Genomic DNA, 18,020 nt, shown 5'->3' on the forward strand with positions numbered 1-18,020 from the left:
AGTATTAGGAAACTGACCTAGAAGACTGTATGTATTGCACATTCCAGGCCTCAGAGCTTTCTGGAAGCCTAAGCTAATGAGAAACTTGATGGGTCATGATTCCAGTGGTAGGTCAAAAGAAGCAAATCCATTCAAGATTTAAATAATTTGCACTACATTTTTGGAATTTACTTTTTAGAAATGTATTTAAAGAATATTGAATAATACAGTGGAAAAGGTCTACAAATAGAACCTTTGTTGAAAATAAACACATAGCCAGGGTTTCCCTGAGGCATATGGGGCCTCAGGCAAATATTTTCTATCTCTATATAAAATTTGAGTCATGCCAAGTCAGTCTTTGAGTACCATTCTGGCAGCCCAATTTTTACTGATTTTTGTCAAAAAGATACTATGTCATTAGCTGAGGCAATCTCCTTGACAGACCACCTACTAGGAATCAGAGCCCAGCCAAATGGCCCTGGGATCTATGGTATTGGCTCCGGAGCTCCACAGGGCATCTGATAAGCCCCAAAATCAAGTAGAAAGTCAGAGAATGCCTTCAAGGGGAGAAATGGACACTATGGCCCAAGGAGTTCCGGCACAGCCCATGGCACCTCACCCAGATGGCACTGCTGCCCGCAAATAGACTTGGAAAAAAGAGAGGTCTCAGAAAAATTTTGAAGAGAATTCTCCAAAACATGGAAGCCCCCCCCCAATATTACTGTACATTGCTTTTGCTTCTATGATTCCTAAGATCGTGAAATACAATAATCTCTATGGTGAGATGATTTCATGTTCTGGCACACTTGTTTCTTATGAATTAATGAAATATAAGAATCAAGTTTTGAAATCTAAGACAAATGGGTGGGTAGTGTAGCTCTAAAACTTTGCCTCAGGGGTATTAATATTCTCAACTCTGCTTATGATGGAAACTAGACATCCGGCAAGTGTATAATGAGAAAGTCTTCTCTCTGGTTTTGATTGAAGCAGATTCATAGCCTTTAGTTGCCTGAATCCAAAGTGAGAAGATTGTTTGTTGAAAAATTAATGAAACCAACTTTTATTCTATCTTACATAGAGTAGCACTTCACCCAGGAGTTGCATATCCAAGTTTTGTTTGATACCCTGGAATCATACCTTTGTAACTGCTACTAGTATAGTATAGAATGGTATAGTATAAAATTCATCCAATTCATTTAAAAGATAAATTAATATTTATGCACCGATTTTAAAGGAGTGTATCTAAGATCTAACTATCATTAAATTAAAACAACATTATTTTCAGTCACACGTTTGTAGCGTGTGATGAAAACCTGTGGCTTTCTCACAATGTATGTTCCTAATGCAAATGAAACAATAGTAGCCGTGGTTTCCTTTCCACATGGAAACTATTTAAAGTTTAATTAAGTTTGTCTTGATGAGTCTAGTTGTGGGAATAGTAATATGATAACATCGGGAGCAATTCAAGCCATTACACGTATGTGTGTAAACATATATAAATATATTTATGCTTCTGTTCTTTTTAGAAGGTCATTGAGACAGTTCGCAGAAAAGTAAAATATTATAAATAATATAGATCTCAAGGCTAAGGAAGAAGGCAAATGCAAAAGTGCCAAGTATAGTGGTCATAGTGGATCAGTAAAATAACACTGAACTACTATAATTGAGCTGCACATTTCATTTTATGTTTTTTTTTTTTTTTGCAGCACCAGCATCTCTGGGAAACATTAATTTGTACAGTTCCTATTACAGAAAGTTCCACTTATTGGGAAAAAAAATCTATGTCCCTAGCTTCTAATCTAAAAAAAATTATACATGTGGAAATTTATAGTCAGGATCCTGAATGGCCTAGTGGACGTTAGCATCAACAATGGTTACATTTAAAAAGAGCTGATGTTAATGTTGACACTCTTTCAAGAAAGACCACACTGTGGTATTGCTTAAGATGAATATGACTGGACTTTACATACAAAGAAATCACAAAGGTGTCCAGAGGTAAAGCCAATGATTTTCTCAAATAGACATTTTGGATTTACTACAATACCTGGAAAAGTGTAAGACACTATATTGCATAGTAACACAGAAATTAATCTGATCAGCAAAAACTAACTCAGATACTATCAATTGCTCAAAGTTCCCAATGAAAACAAAACAAAAACAAAACAAAACAAGACAAAAAAACATATTATTTAAGACACACACAATGTATACTACACATACTCGTAGAGTAAGCTGGACGCTTACACCAACATATATAACTGTGTGCCTATGCCTTTGCCTTTGAGTATGTTATATCATCTCCTCAAAGCTGTGTATCAAGAAAACGGTGCCCAATTATCAGCAAAGAATAATTTAGGAAATTGAATTGTCATTTCAGATGATCTTCGCTAGCAGTAATTCTTAAATTTAAATTATTTAAAACGGCAAAAAGATTAAAAGTGGAAACATATATAAGCTCGAATTCTGGAGGTATCTGTTTATTCAACATCTCTTTTTGCTGAGAATGCATTACAATTTGAGAAAGCGTTAAAGCTGGTAGGGATCAATCTAATGAGAAAGGTCCCTAGGTTACATTTATAATTGGTAAGCTTTATTACTGAGTGCTTACTTTGGGCACTGTTTTAATTGTTTTGCATACATACAATGAAGTAATCCTCAAAAGCACCATGGAGAAGAATTCTGGTTGCCCCATTTCACCCATCAGAAAACTGAGATACAGAAAAGTCAGGTAACTGTCCCAGGGCCCAATAGGCAGGGAATGTTGAAACTAGGATTTTAAGACAAGTAGCTTAGCCCCATTGCACCAGAAAATACCACAGTTCATTATCTTATGAGGGCATTGAGAGCTAACGATAATTTTGATACTGTTGAAAGCACTGTAATGGAAATCCTATTAGGGATGGTGCAGACAAAGGCAAGTCTATGACTATGTCCAGAAGATAGAGGAGTTTAAGGAAGCCTTCACAGATGAGGGAGCACCTGAGATGTGTCTTAAAGGATGACTCCATTTCTTCAGAAGAGAGAGTCTGAGGGAAAGTTTTGTAAGCATTGAGGCTTGAAGATTCAAGGTGAGGCTTAGATAACCATATTTCAATATCATCAGAGAAGGTGAAGCCAACCATTTAGAGTAGGTAAAGAGAGAAGGTATTAGAGAGGCTCAATTTTGATACCAAGATCAGTTTTATTTATTTATTTATTTATTTATTTATTTATTTATTTATTTATTTATTTATTTATAAATTGAGGTAGAGTCGATATATAACATTATATTCATTTCAGGTGTACAGTATAATGATTCAATATTTGCATTGAAGCTGGATGCTTCATCTTTGACTTGCAAGATGATTACCACAATGAGTCTAGTTAACAGCTGTCACCATGCATCATTTCAACTTTTTTTTTCTTTTGGTTAGGACTTTCAAGATTTACTCGCTTGGCAACTTTCAAATATTCAGTAGGGTACTATTAGCGATAGCCCCATGTTGTATATCACAGTACTCTTTGTTCTTAAAGGTGTTGTGATCCACAAAAATGTCTTGGTGGGGGATTTACATGGACAGAATAGCCGTTGTAGAATGAGCACTCAGAGTGCCACTTACAAGACTCTCTGGAGGTGGAGGGACAGCCTTGAAGACAAGCACATACCAGAGAAGGTTACAGTAGGCTTGTCTAGGAAGCAATGAAGAGAAGGGGATATTAGAGTTGAAAGTTTGAAAGGAAGGCAGATTATAAAAGATTTCAAGATATGTCCTTCATGGGGATATAAAGGATGAGACAAAACATTGATGGATAATTGCATGTAGAGAAAGAAAGAACAGAAGTGAAATAAGTGACTGAGATTTCTGACGCTCTTTCACTCGTATCTGGTATAGGTCTGGGGCTAGAGTAAGAAACAAAATGATCACTGATAGACATTACGTACCCATAGTTACTTTAGTTTTATTTTATCTTTAAAGGTTTATTTGAGAGAGAGAGAGAGAGAGCGCAGGAAGAGGGGGAGAGGGAGAAGGAGAGAGAAAGAAAATTCTCAGGCAGACTCACTGCTGAGCAGGGAGCTGGACACATGGGGCTCTGGGTCCTGAGATCATGACCGGAGCCAAAATCAAGAGTTGGCCACTTAATCGACTGAGCCACCCAGGCGCCTCGCCAAGGTACTTAGACGTATCCAGGTGAAGTATCTCATAGATATTTAGACATGTTAATCTAGAGTTCACAAAAGAAGCCTATGGTAGAGATACAGGTAGAAGAGTAATTGGTAATACAGGTGGTAGTAAAAAAATCACATAAATGGGTAACCCTCTAGGAAAAAATACAGAGAAGGTATGTGAACCCTGGCTTCTAACTGAAAGGCAAGCAAAGAAGAATTAGGTGGATCTATTTAATAAGAAGCAAAGCACAAATATTAAATAGTGTGATGGAAAACAAACTAAAGAATAAAGTTTTGGGGAGTAAGAAATGGCAAACAGATGTTGAAATGCACAGGTCTAATTAAGTACTGACTGAAAAAGTCTCTACTGGTTTTGTCAGTGAGCCCGAGGTGACCTTTGTCAACATGGTTTCAATGATTTTCTCTAGACCTTAAAGAAAGAAGAAAGGATTGCATACAGCCAATAGATTCCAAAAGTATGGTCGAAAGAGTGTGATCTATGCCCTCTTCATATGCCTGGTGCGATCTGATTGGCATTCTATTAGTTGGGGGTCTCCAGATAAACAAGGCCAACAGCAGATGTGCGTGTACATGCATGTGCCTGTGTAGATATGGGAGAGGCAGAGAGCGAGAGATGCTTATTTTTAAGAAATTGTTCCCCTCCCCCCATGATAGTGGAGATTCAAGTCCAAAATCTGCAGGGTAGGCCCCCAAGCAATAGAATTTCCTTTCTTTTCTTCTTTTTGTAACTACATGCAGAATATAGTTTTGCATTAGTAAAATAAAGAATAATAAGAAAAAAGTAAGAAGAGATAGCATGACAGTTTATTAAAATAGATCTAATTGTATGGCAAAAATAATTTGTCCATCCAGAATTTCTTCTAAACTAGCATAAATAAATAAATAAATAAATAATAAACTAACACAATATTAAATATATATATAATATATATTTTATAAATTAACTTTAGTTGACTATATATATAGTTAATATAAATATATAGATATTTTATTTGCTTCTATCATGCTAACATGATACTAGGATGATATTTTGATGGCTGTATATAACCCTCTCCGCCCAATAAAAATATAAATTATAGTGTAAAGTTATAGTAACACACTTAAAACACATTTTCATGACTCAACATTTATCTATCACCTATCTATCTATCTATCTATCTATCTATCTATCTATCTATCTATCATCATCTATTACCTATCTATCTGGCTCATGAGTCATGTAACTGCTGCTGCTGCTTCTTTTTCTTGTTTTTCTTCTTTTTTTGTCCTGTAGCTTTTTGAGAAGCCTATAACGTAGTTTTCATGGTGCAGTTCACTCCTAAAATTTGAGCTTTTTTTTTTTTTTTTAAGGTTTCATTTATTTATTCATGAGAGACACAGAGATTGAGGCAGAGACATAAGCAGAGGGAGAAGCAGGTTCCCTGCAGGGAGTCCGATGCAGGACTCGATCCCAGGACCCCGGGATCACGACCTGAGCCAAAGGCAGACGCCTAACCGCTGAGCCACCCAGGTGTCCCTAAAATGTGAGCTTTTGATATCAGAGTAATTCTTGTTCATTTGAGAGTCACTGTTTCCTAATACCAACACAATCTTTTTTTTTTTTTCCCAACGCAATCTTTAAACAAAATGAAAAGCATCCTCTTGACTTCTGCCTCACTTACATACCTGAGAACCTTACAGTATATTCAAGTACTCGAAATCAAGGTCTCATTTCTAATCCATTCTGCTGTCAAATGGCTTACCCTTGATGCTAATCAAAGCATCATTAGCTACCTGCTTTTTCTGTAGCAAATAAACCAGAAGGAGCCATTCTCACTCTCCTTTAAAGCCTTTTTGGGTAAACTTGATATTTTGTTCCACGTATTGGCCCTTGAACATATCCCTCGTTTTATAGTTTCTCTCAAACAAGGAAGCTGCGTTTGAAGGAGTCCTCTTGGACACGACTAGATAGCAACACATTAGAAGGAAAATTGACACAGGATCTGAACAAATAAATAACACGATATACTAAAGTTCTTATCAATCAGTTAACACCCATGGTGTGTCAGTTCTCTCTCCTTTACAATTTATTTTATTGCTTCTAGCATACTAGTTGCTTCATAATAGCTGTGCCATGAAGGTTTAATTTGTTTACTTGAGTCGAATTGGCAGGACCTTGAATGAAATCCAACGATCTCTAAATCAACATATGAATCCCTACAGACAGTATTTCAAAAACAGCATGGACAGCATGAAGATTGGAGGCTCCCTTTTATTCTTTCCTACTTCTCCTCTCGTCTCCCAGCTGTTTTTCCACCCTACCTCTAATTCCCTTTCCATCCTTCTGTGTCTTCTAACCAATACTTTGTACTGTCTGTGGATGTTGCTTGACTACAGGTACTTAAAAGCCAGGATAAAGAGTTAGGAGACTTTTATTCCAATTCCAGATCTTAGAATAATGATCCACATGAAACTACTTAAGCACACGTGTGTCCATTCACCTGACGAATGATATAGGGGGACATCACATACTCAGATTGGAATTTCATCAGACATATCTTAGATGCATTTATCACAAACTTTGCAATACAGTTCGTTGTGCGTGCATGTGTGTATATGTTTAGAAAATTTTCTCTATAAAATACTAGTTGGATTTGGGGGAACAGTGCTCTCTGTGGCTAACACTGATGAACCCCTACAGCTTGCATATTATATCAGGTGACAAAAGTTAGGACCCAGTGGAATGATCGGAGAAGTACCTGGAAAGGCCACCTGTATGAACATCACAGAAAAATAGGGACTATGGAGTGATCTGAATAATAAAGATGCTGGATTTCATGTTCTCCTCTTCTAACAGCATTGAGTTTGTGAATATATGTCACAGTTATGCCACTCAAACATACACTTGAAATATAAATGGATTATTTTGACACACTTTTAACATAATATATATGTATGTGAGACTCATTCTTCTTTCTTAACTCTGAAAAAGAAGAAACCACTGTCATAAAAAGTACCATCTATATATACTTCATTGTTCGTGAGGCACCACATAATTCATTTCTACTGACATTTAGTCAATACAAATAACGTATGAAATTACTATGATAAAAGCGTATCTTTTCTATTCCTGAATTTCCCATAGAGATTGTGTAAAGGGGATTTTCCAGATAGCATATGTGAGTGTAACACATTGGAGTAGACTTTTAATGCAAACTTACACACATAATTAAAGCATGCTGTTGCTTGTTGTTGTTGTTGCTGCTGCTGCTGTTGTTGTTGTTGTTGTTTTACATCAACCATTAAGAACTGTTAGTCTCCTACAGTTTCATGACTGTTGGAAGAAAACTTGAGATGACTGGGTCAGAGATAAGGACCCTACGGCTCCCAGCACAGCAAGCAGCATGAGCATCTGCTTAGTGACTCAGTTCCCATTGCCCCAAGTACCATATGGGCAAAAAGAGACCCAGATGGATGCGCGCACGTTTAGTGGGTTGCATTTATGGAGAGGAAGCCTGCTAATGCCTGCCCTTGTTTGGGAGGGAGACATTATCTATATTTTACTGGGTAGGGGAAGCATGTCTGCCCTTTGCTTTGGAGGGAGACCCTATCTCAACTTTTCAAAGTTATCTGCTATGCATGCATTCTTGAAAATATAGTCTTGAAGAATGGATGTTTAGTGCTTTCTGTGCAAGGCCTGTGGGGTTGAGAGAGACGATGAAGAATTGTCTCCCAATGCTTGTCATGTGTTGCCTTACTAAAGTGACAGCGTGTAATGTGGTGACATAGTGAAGTTAAAAACAATTTAAAATTCTTGAGCAAGCTAACTGAATTGCTTCACAGGTAGTCAAATGATGGCTCCTTCCCTTTCTACCTCTCTGTTTCTCTCAATGTCTCTTTTTCTCTCTCTTCTCTCTCTCTTAAGCTACTTAGAAAAAGGAAATCATTCCTCTCAGAGCATGTATTCTCTTTCATTCTGAAGCCAGACTTAGAATTATAAATATAAGGAAGGGGTAGGACTCAAGCCTAATTCTGGCTCTTAGCGATGTTAATCTCACAAATTAACTCTCTTCTCAGTAAGTAGTAACCTTTGCAGTGTACCTATGTAGTTTTCCTATCTAGATGATAGAAAATGACGTATTTTTCAGCCACTGGTATGATAAATTGGGAGATAGCCTCGTAATTACACTGATAGTCTCACTCCTTGATTAAAATGTCTGAATGACTTTCTATCACAAACAATGATTTATGATGATAGAAAGTGGGGAGTTACATAGAATTAAATTTCTTTTTATTTGACAAAGTATTCAGTGCTACTAATTTTTGAAATGACCTGAGATAGTTTGGAATGATTTACAGGATGTTATGGTATTTTCGGCCATTTATTATAAAGAACTTCAGATTGTAATCCATAATGTTGTTTTCAAAGTGCTGGGCGTTAAAAGAGGACAATGATATTTTCCTATGATGTATAAAAGGCTCTAAATACAATTCTCTGTTGAGCAGACATAGAAACTAAACAAGGAATTGGTAGCATGGAAAGATGGAATTGGAGTTGTATCAACCCTGTCAGGTACTGTTTTGACTTTTGAAGTCATCCCCAAAGGACCGGTGTTGTAGCTTTAAAAAGCAAAATCAGTCAGTCAATCAATAATAATGATAATAATAATAATAATAAATTAAAACACAAGGAAAAATGTACTTTGAAAATAAAGCCAGTTAATAAGAAACGGTTCAAAACCGGGGTTTGTGGATGGCTCAATCAGTTAAGAGTCTGCCTTGGGCTCAGATCATGATCCCAGGGTCTTGGGATCAAGCCCCATATCTGGCTTCCTGCTCAGTGGGGAGTCTGCTTCTCTCTCTGCCCCTCCACCTTACCTCCTTCTCCCCCTGCTTGTGCTCTCTCTCTCCTCAAATTAAAAAAGAAATCTTAAAAAAAAAAATGATTCAAAGCACAACTCCGTAGTATTTTTTTTGCTTTGTATAAAATATTTTGAGCATCAAATAGGAATATATATATATATATATATATATATATCTTACTATCCACTACATGAAAATGATCAGAAAAATTTTTAAAAATCTCTATGCCCAACATGAGGCTCGAACTCACAACCTTGAGATCGAGTCCCATGCTCCACAGATTGGCCCAGCCGGGGACCCCAGAACGTCTTTTGTGTCACAACTGTCTACAAATTAGAACACTGAGCGTTTTCCTTAAAGCTACAGTTGTGCTCATGTAGTGCCAAAGAACCACATAGAAACTAGAAATAGTTCAATTTTTTTTCAAATAATTGGGAAATCATTTTTATATTAACAGAGCTTCTTAACCCTTATAAATTGTGCCTAACTATAAAACTGCAGTTGAAAATAAAAATGAGATCAAGGTAACCTAAGGTAAAGATGATGTTTTTGGGGGACGCCTGGTTGGCTCAGTGGTTGAGCCTCTGCCTTTGGCTCAGGGTGTGATCCTGGAGTCCTGGGGTCAAATTCTACCTCAGTTTCCCTGCAGGGAGCCTACTTCTGCCTCTGCTTGTGTCTCAGCCTCTCTGTCTCTCATATAAAAATACATAAAATCTTTTTAAAAAGATATTTTTCCCTCTCTCCCACCTCCTTCTTCCTTCCCTCTCTCCTTCCTTTCCTTCCTTCCTTCCCTCCTCCTGCCTTTCTTTTCTTCCTGAGAGCTATTCCTTCCTTCCTCCCTTCCTTCCTTCCTTCCTTCCTTCCTTCCTTCCTTCCTTCCTTCCTTCCTTCCTTCCTCCCTCCCTCCCTCCCTCCCTCCCTCCCTCCCTTCCTTCCTTCCTTCCTTCCTTCCTTCCTTCCTTCCTTCCTTTATTTTAATTTAGGTAGAGTGGACACACAATGTCACATTAGTTGCAGGTGTACAGCATAGTGATTCAGCATCTCTATGCATTATGCTATGTTCATCACAAGTGTGGCTACTGTTATCACCAAACAACACTATTCCAACGTCATTGGCTATATTCCCTATGTTGTGCCTTTTATTCTCGTAACTTATTCTTTCCGTAACTGGAAACCTATATCTCCCATACCCCTTTACCCATTTTTCCCACCCCCCATCCCCTTCCCTCTGGCAACCATCAGTTATCTATATTTGTAAGTCTCATCCTGCTTTTGGTTTTATTCATTTGTTTTGTTTCTTAGGTTCCACATATGGTTGATATCAAATGGTATTTGTATTTCTATTGTCACAAATGTCAAGAGCTCATCCTTTTTATGTCTGCTTCATGTTCTCTCCCTCTCTCTCTCTTTCTCTCCACACGTACCACATCTTCTTCATCCGTTCATCTATCAATGGAAACTTAGGTTGTTTCCATATGTTGGCTATTATAACATAAAGAATGGTAAATATATGTACAAAAATACAGTAGACTTATAGATAGCACCATTAAAGACTTCCAAGATTTTCTAAACATTTTTTCAAATGCCAAAGAATCACTGCAAGGGACATATTTTGTTATAAATTTTTCATCCTTGGCTCCTCAGAGGAAGCAGAGCTGTAAGTGACACATTTGACCACTTCACAGCCTTTTATCAAGTGGAACTTCATTGTTGCTCCATGAATCAGCAAGGCTTTGTCTTCATTGTTTGGGGAAGGGAGTAGTAGAATGTGGAGAAGATAGAAGAAAGCCATTTTAGTGTACAGTGATGATGAAAGATATCTATGTCCCCAATTATTCCTTGTCCGATTTAACATGCTCCTCAGAACCCACCCCCTTCCCTGATGTCATTGGTTTATTTTTCCTGGAAAAAAGAAAAGTATCAGACTTTTGATACTAAGTCTGGTTAAGGAATCTTAATTACACTTTTTTTCCCCTTTACTATTGATGAGTACCTAAGCAGCTTTGAAAGTGCTTCCCTAGTTAATGGCTGTCTCTGTTCATGCTATCCTTTATTTCAAGGTCAGGGAGTTCTAGAGAACTGTTTTGTGTAATAAGGAAAAGCTTTAGATCTGGGATTGGCAAACTATGGCTTTGCGAGCAAACCCAGCCTGTTGCCTGTTTTTGTAAATAAAGTTTCATGGGAACACAGCCGTGCTCATTTGTTTATATCCTGTCTATAGCTTTTCTCACACATAATAGCAAGGTTGAAAAGTTAGGGCAGAAACTGTATAGCTCACCAAACCTGACATACTTACCATCTGGCTCTTTATAGAAAAAAATGTGTTGACCCTGATTTAGGTAATTACATTTGACGCAACAAGAACTCTACCTGGATTCAAGCCATTCATTTGTGGACATTCAGAACTGCTTTCTCAGTCCTGTCTCAGAAAGATTCAGGGTTCTCAGACACAAAGGCTAGTTGCCAGAAATGGGTCTCCTGAGAGAGAATCATAAGCAGGTGCTGTGAAGGAATCATGGGCTCTTTGTGGTTTGGAATAGCCTCACTGCCTTAGTATTCTCATCTATAAAGTATGAATGGTATGGAAGGGAAAATAATAAAGTTGTGTAGATTACTTAATCCACATACGGGACAGTATAGGTAGATTCCCAGCCAAGTGGCATTAATATTTACTCTGCTACCCTCATTCCACAGGGTTTCTTCTTTTTCCCCCTCAGTGCAGAAATTAGAATATTTCTGGATGGAATATAGGGTTTTGGGCTTCATGAAAAGTGTCTAATCAGAATATATTTCTTCACTCCTTGGAACAAGAGAATCATGCAGGAAGAATCTTTCATATTCTCTTAAGTAAGATATAGACTCCCATTTCCATGGTAACTCCTTAATTCCCCAAGAATGTCCAAGCACCACAAGTATGCCCGAGTCCCAAGCTCGTGTTGCTTTATCCAAGTGTCTCCATGTGTCTGGAGCAACAGTGTCCCATCCCCTTGGACAATAGTCACAGAAAGAGGGGAGATTATTATTGAAATTCATTAAGCTCACAGAGTCCAGAACACAAGGATGCTTGTCATAAAGCACAGATGAAACAAGTTCATTCAAAGTTAACAATGTATTGGGAAAGTCAGGTAAAAATAAAATATATTCATGAGAACAAATGAATAAAATCAAGGCCACGGAAACTTATAGTACACTAAAGATTAAATAAATGTTAATATTCCTAGTGGAGAAAAATAATTTAAGGACTTATTTAAAAGGCTGTTTTATTCTCTCTGGTGAAAGATTTGTTAGGTATAATAGCTGCCCCCTTTGTATTCATTACAATAAATAATTACAAGTGAATTTTATAATTTATGTAAATTTTAAAATCATGCATTTCGTGAAAGAAATCTAGATCTCCTATTTTAGAATGCCAGTGTTTAGGTTCAAAGCTTAGGAGTATTAGTTATGACATATACTTTTATTAATATGTACAAACATGCACTCATTAATTTGTCAAGATTATTTCTATTTTTTGCCTATCATGATTGGATTGTTCTGTAACACAATCTTTGATTAAGTATCAAACTCTAGTTATTATATGGGGCACTGAATATATTTAATAAATAATTATTTAATTTCTTTTACTATTCAATGTGTTCTGAAGGATAGTCTTACATGTACTTCTAGAGTAATGCCTTTATTAATGACTATGAACACATACTACTGTGTGAAATTTTTTTGGATCACGCATTGATCAAGAGCAGCTATTAATAACTTAGTAACTGAATAGGGAACTATTCTAGTTCAATTAAGTAAAATAATTACTTACAGAAAAATACTTATGTATGCTCTCAATACGTGATGCTTCCTGAGTGAAAAATTTGGAAAGAACAAAGAAGGTACAGATAAATAGATAAGAGCTGGGATTGTGAAAATTTTAGGAGGAGTAAAATGTGAGCTTAGATAGAAGGCCAGACTGGAAATTGTCAGGAATAAAAAGTACAGGCTTCAGTATGCTCCCCTTAAGTACTAGGTTTCAAAAATCTAGACCTACAAAATGTGATGATTCTTACTTGCTATTTTGAGATTATAAGAAAACAAGGCTCCACGTACCAGTTGACTGGGATGTCCAGTTCTTTCCCGTGTGGCTCACACACATCATGAGTCAATCCCCCGGGCAGCTGCTTCTGCAGGGAGTGACGGGCAGGCTGCAACGATATCTTCATCCCAGGATGATCAGGCCTTGCAATGCAGGGCTCTGCTGACTCTCCAAGGCCAGGGCTTCTCCTTCTGAGGCAAAGCAATAATCCGGGAGGTTTATTTCGGGTTATGCCCAATGTCAGAGTAAAATCACTAATAGCACCCATTTTTACTTTCAAAAATGTTCCTGTTGGATGACAAATTATAGGCCTACCTTGGTGTGTACATCTTTTAGACAACTGCCTGAGTCTCAAAGGCTACGACCACATTGTTATGGCTCTATTAAATCACACACGTGCACACAGCTATTTTGCCCGGGGCATGCCCATTGCAGTTGATTGGCAGAGGTCTCAAATAAGCTGTTTTCTGGGCCTAAAATAACATCATCCTCCCTTGGCCTACTATTGGTTTTGACACAAAACTTTCCTGATGATTATGATGATTTTCCTATTAAGGGCGCCTGTTATTCTTATGACCATTTAGCCCTGATGAAGGATTTTCACACACTGGACACACTTAATCAAATGACTAGCCTCCACATTACTCCTAGAAAATTATTCTGTGTTTGGCTTTTTTATAAACTTTCAGATGAAACAGATAACTGGAAGAAAAGCTCAGTCTAAGTTTAACAGTCAGTGTTGGCTAAGACTCGGGCAGATCCTGCCAAACCAAAATGTCTTGCTAGAACACTTTGCCCTCACGTCAGTGGGGAAGTTCTGTACCATATAACTGTGTAGCTAACGTACACCATCTACTCATTCTTTCTAGAACTAAGAAAAAGTTTGGTCAAAAGATAAATCCTAGTCTTCTTCTGGGAAAGCAGAAACCAATTGGGAAGTTCTTTGTTGGAATTTTTCTAGTTTAAAGTATGTAAATATCAAAGCCCTGCCAGATACCCAGGAATATTGTGGTGGGAGATCATTTGACTCTAAGTCCCTGGTTTCCTCCAGCTCTGAGTTCTCTTCAACTTTTATACAATTTGAGTAGATGAAGTTGGATTAAGACATATCAAGTGCAGGTGGCAAGTCTAGAATTTTTTTTTTTTTTTTTTTTTTTTAGAGTAGACTTTCTGGTGTTTAGCAAGTGACCTATATTATAGCTTTGAGGTCAAGTACAAAGGAAGCTGAAAAAGCATCCTCGACCTAGGTCTATAGTTTTTGCAAAAATTACATTATGATAGATGAGCATGACCAAGGAAAGGACAAGAATTTTTAAAATAACAAGTTCTAGCGCTATAGATTCCTAACCCAATTTGATTATCCTGTTGCTCTCAGAAAATATTCCAGCTTCTGAGAAATAGCACAAGATAATTTCTAATAGAAGTGGAAACTTACTCTTACCGGCTGCAAAATAGTAATTCTGGTGTTAAAAGGCTAAGAACCAAGGCACCTGGGTGGCATCTGACATTTGGCTTTGCCTCCTGTTGTGATCTCATAGTTCTGGGATTGAGTCTTGAGTTGGGCTCTGTGCTCAGCGTGGAGTCTGCTTGAGATTCTTTCTCCCTGTTCCTCAGACTTTCCTGCTCATTATCACTCTCTCTCCTCTAAAATAAAATTTAAAAATCTTTAAAAAAGAGAGAGAGAAAAGGACTTAGACATTGTAGACTATGGCTTTGATTCAAGGCTTAGCAGTGTTAAGAATGGGGTACATTTGAGAACTCATGTGAGGTTATGGGCTAATAGAGTCCATGTAATATCACTCTATCGAGTGTTATATAGGTGAGATGAGATATACTATTAGCGGTAATTACACTCATCATTTCATGTTTTCTGCTTTCTATGTGGAAAGTATTCAGGAATTATTCATCATTAATTCTCTCTCTTACCCAAGAGGGGAATAGTGTTGTTTTCTACGCATTGAGGATAAGAAAGTGGAAGTGAAGGTCAGTCATTTGTCACAGGTAAACTTACAAAATTGGAGAGCTGGGATCTGAAAGTAGGTGTCCCTGACTATAAAGCCGGAATAGCAGTCACCGTGGCAGAGGGGAGGTGTGCCTGCCTGTTAGACATTTGACATTTGACAGTGTTTAAAATGCTTTCTGACACAGAAAGCATGTTAACCAAGAGTAAAGTGAGCTCCCAAATGAAACCGGGCTCTTGCGAAAAGCCCTGGGAAGGCACGTAGCATCACACATATTATTCATTCTCATGATGTCACTTTCCAGGAGATAAAGAGATACTGTTGAATGGGCTGTAACTTAAGACATATGTTAATTCAGTCCCTGAAGAAGGACATCACAATTACTCAATTATTGGATAAGGAACATCCAAGGGAGTTTATGTTTCAGTGGAAATGAAGAGCTTTGGAGCAAGGCTTATAAGGCACCACTCATTTTTTTCTAGACAAATCAGAAATGCAGAGTGGTACTTCAGATAGTCTTCATTTATCTGGGATGATTTTTTTTAAATAAGAGAATTCTCATATTTCTTAATTGAAAAACAAACTAAACAATATAACCATTGAATAAATAAATGTATTAGAGATCAGAAAACCTTCTTCAAATATCTCCTTTAAAATGATGATGCAAGTATAAAACATTTTGCTATGCAAATATTGGATGGCAAAATATACAAAGATATATTTCTAAGAGGTTTTGAGTTCTGTTTTGAATAGTCCCCTGGTTAGAACTTATGCTGTAAATTTGTTATGGGGTTTTTCTGTATACTCATGTGACAGAGTGTTTTAAAAGCTAATTCTCATGCTCCAACAAACTTTAAGATAAGTTTAACAAATGTAATAAATGTTTATTAAGAGATTTCACAAAGCTGGACAAAGAAGTTATGTGGAAAATACTACACATATATACTGTTTGTCAAAACAAGTTTTGAATACAATGTATTGGTTGCCAAGGAAAAACAAATCTTGCAAATCAAAACAAAATTAGTAAAATTTATTTATTTTCTTAAAGCAAAGTGGTGAAACAGGCAAGCAAAAAAATAGCCTCAATGTGTGTATGCAAAAAAAAAAAAAAAAAGTCAAAATTAAATTTCAGGTCTGCACCTCTACACAACTGGTTGTGTGCCTTTGTGAATAGAAGGAAGGCCAGAAGGAGGTAGGGTGGGCTGTCATAGATGAATGATTCCCAAGAAAATATTCACCAACAATGGCTGAAAGAAGATAATCACACCTAGTTTTAGGTTTCCAGTTGTGTTTATTGAAGTGAAACCAATGAATTGTAAAATAAAACAACAAAAGTCCTGTTCCTTCATTGTCGTGAGGTATGTGGGAATGATGTTGCCAAGATATACTTTAAACAAGACTAGGAGAGATGAAAAAATCAAAGCAAAATAAAATTTAATAGATAGCATTGTTGATTTTTACTTGTGCTTTGCCTGTGCAGAGCGAAGTGCTGAGGATGCTTCACGCATCACTTCCTTTACTCCTCACAAGATTTTCAACCACAGGGTTAGGAAATGTATGAAGCTGTGACCCACATGTTTAAATCCCAGAGCAGAGCTGCAGTTAAAAGAAAATATTCCAAAAAAAAAAAAATATTCCATATGATAAGAGAAAATTTCATAGTATTCAAATCCTTTATTTTCTGTTTTTGGAGACAATGACCAAAACACATACGCCCCCAAAGTAATATATACATATTTTAAGTCTGACAAGTTTCTCTCTAAAATCATCTGTATACTTTTCCTGAAATATCTCTTTTTAGGCCACACCCTTCTCAATGTCTGAGAAATGTTTTGCAGTTCTTGTTCTCTTCCACTAAGTCCTCTCACCCTTGTTTAGTCTAATTAGGCATCACAAATGCCCAAGAAATAGTTTCCTATTTCGGGGTCAAATGTAAAGATGAAGGGCAGAGAAATGAGTGAAGTGATCCAGACCAGCATCATCTTTGGAGGCTAATCGAGGAAAAGGTTGGAAACTCTTCTACTCTAATAACTTATACCTTGTCACATGTGTATTATTATCACACAGATGACAAAACAACACTTAGAGAAATGATGTAGGGTAGCCAAGTCACATTGCTTTTGTAAGTGGGATACAGTAGTCAGGGGTAAGTCCCCTGCCTTTTTGAAATGAGCCATATTGATTTGGTCTATCTAACAATAACAACAACCAATGACAACAACCGGAAAGTTGACATAGAATCATCTCTATCTTCCCAGTTGCGTATTCTTTATATACTGTGTATAGTGTATATAGTGATACTGGATAATTCTTTATAGAATAAAAATATTATATTTCATTAAAGATGGTAACTCAGTAAGTTTAAAAAAAGATTCTTGCTTCGAATATAGATGAGTTGACTTTGTGATAGTAAAGTAAAATGGTAACTAGTCTTAATTATTGTGTGTCCTATATAATAAGCTTAGGGTTAGAGAGTTCAAATAATACCATGAGGGAGGCAGTGGGAGGGTCCCTCTTCAGGTGGATCCGTCATCAGGAGGAGTCATCCATGTCTCTGCAAGTTGTCAGATTTTAGTCTATCTCTTCTTACTTAAAGTGGGAGTCATGTGGGGTTTATCACAGTTATGTGGAGTAACTGTTATAAGAATAAGAAAAGCAAAAAAAAAATTTAAAAAAAAAAAGAATAAGAAAAGCAGACTTTCTGATTCCTGCCTGCAGGAGCATGAGCAGTTCTTGGGTTAGAATATGGGCATCTACATTTTGAACAAGAAACCCTCATGAATCAGATTTAGATGTCATGATAATCAAACGTTGAGAGACTTTGCCGTAGAGTTCAAAAAGGACAGTAGTGATAAAATTTTCTCTTATATGTTAATTTTAAGATCAGTGCACATGGGGCAGATGCAGATCTCCCGATATTTGTTGGTTTAATGGTTGGACTCTCAACAGGGAATTTTCGTTTGCAAATCGTCAGCTTTTTCCGAAATTCTCC

The 18,020-nt window shown here is 37.0% G+C and overlaps 1 protein-coding gene across 3 annotated transcripts in view; it reads left to right on the forward strand.

The window, feature by feature from the left end:
• Positions 1-18,020, forward strand: part of CDH12 (cadherin 12) — a 954,721-nt gene that overhangs the window by 708,903 nt on the left and 227,798 nt on the right. The gene's annotated exons all lie outside the window — the stretch shown is intronic.

The sequence above is a fragment of the Canis lupus genome, chromosome 4 (assembly GCF_048164855.1).
Source record: "Canis lupus baileyi chromosome 4, mCanLup2.hap1, whole genome shotgun sequence".
In the NCBI taxonomy this organism is placed as follows: domain Eukaryota; kingdom Metazoa; phylum Chordata; class Mammalia; order Carnivora; family Canidae; genus Canis; species Canis lupus.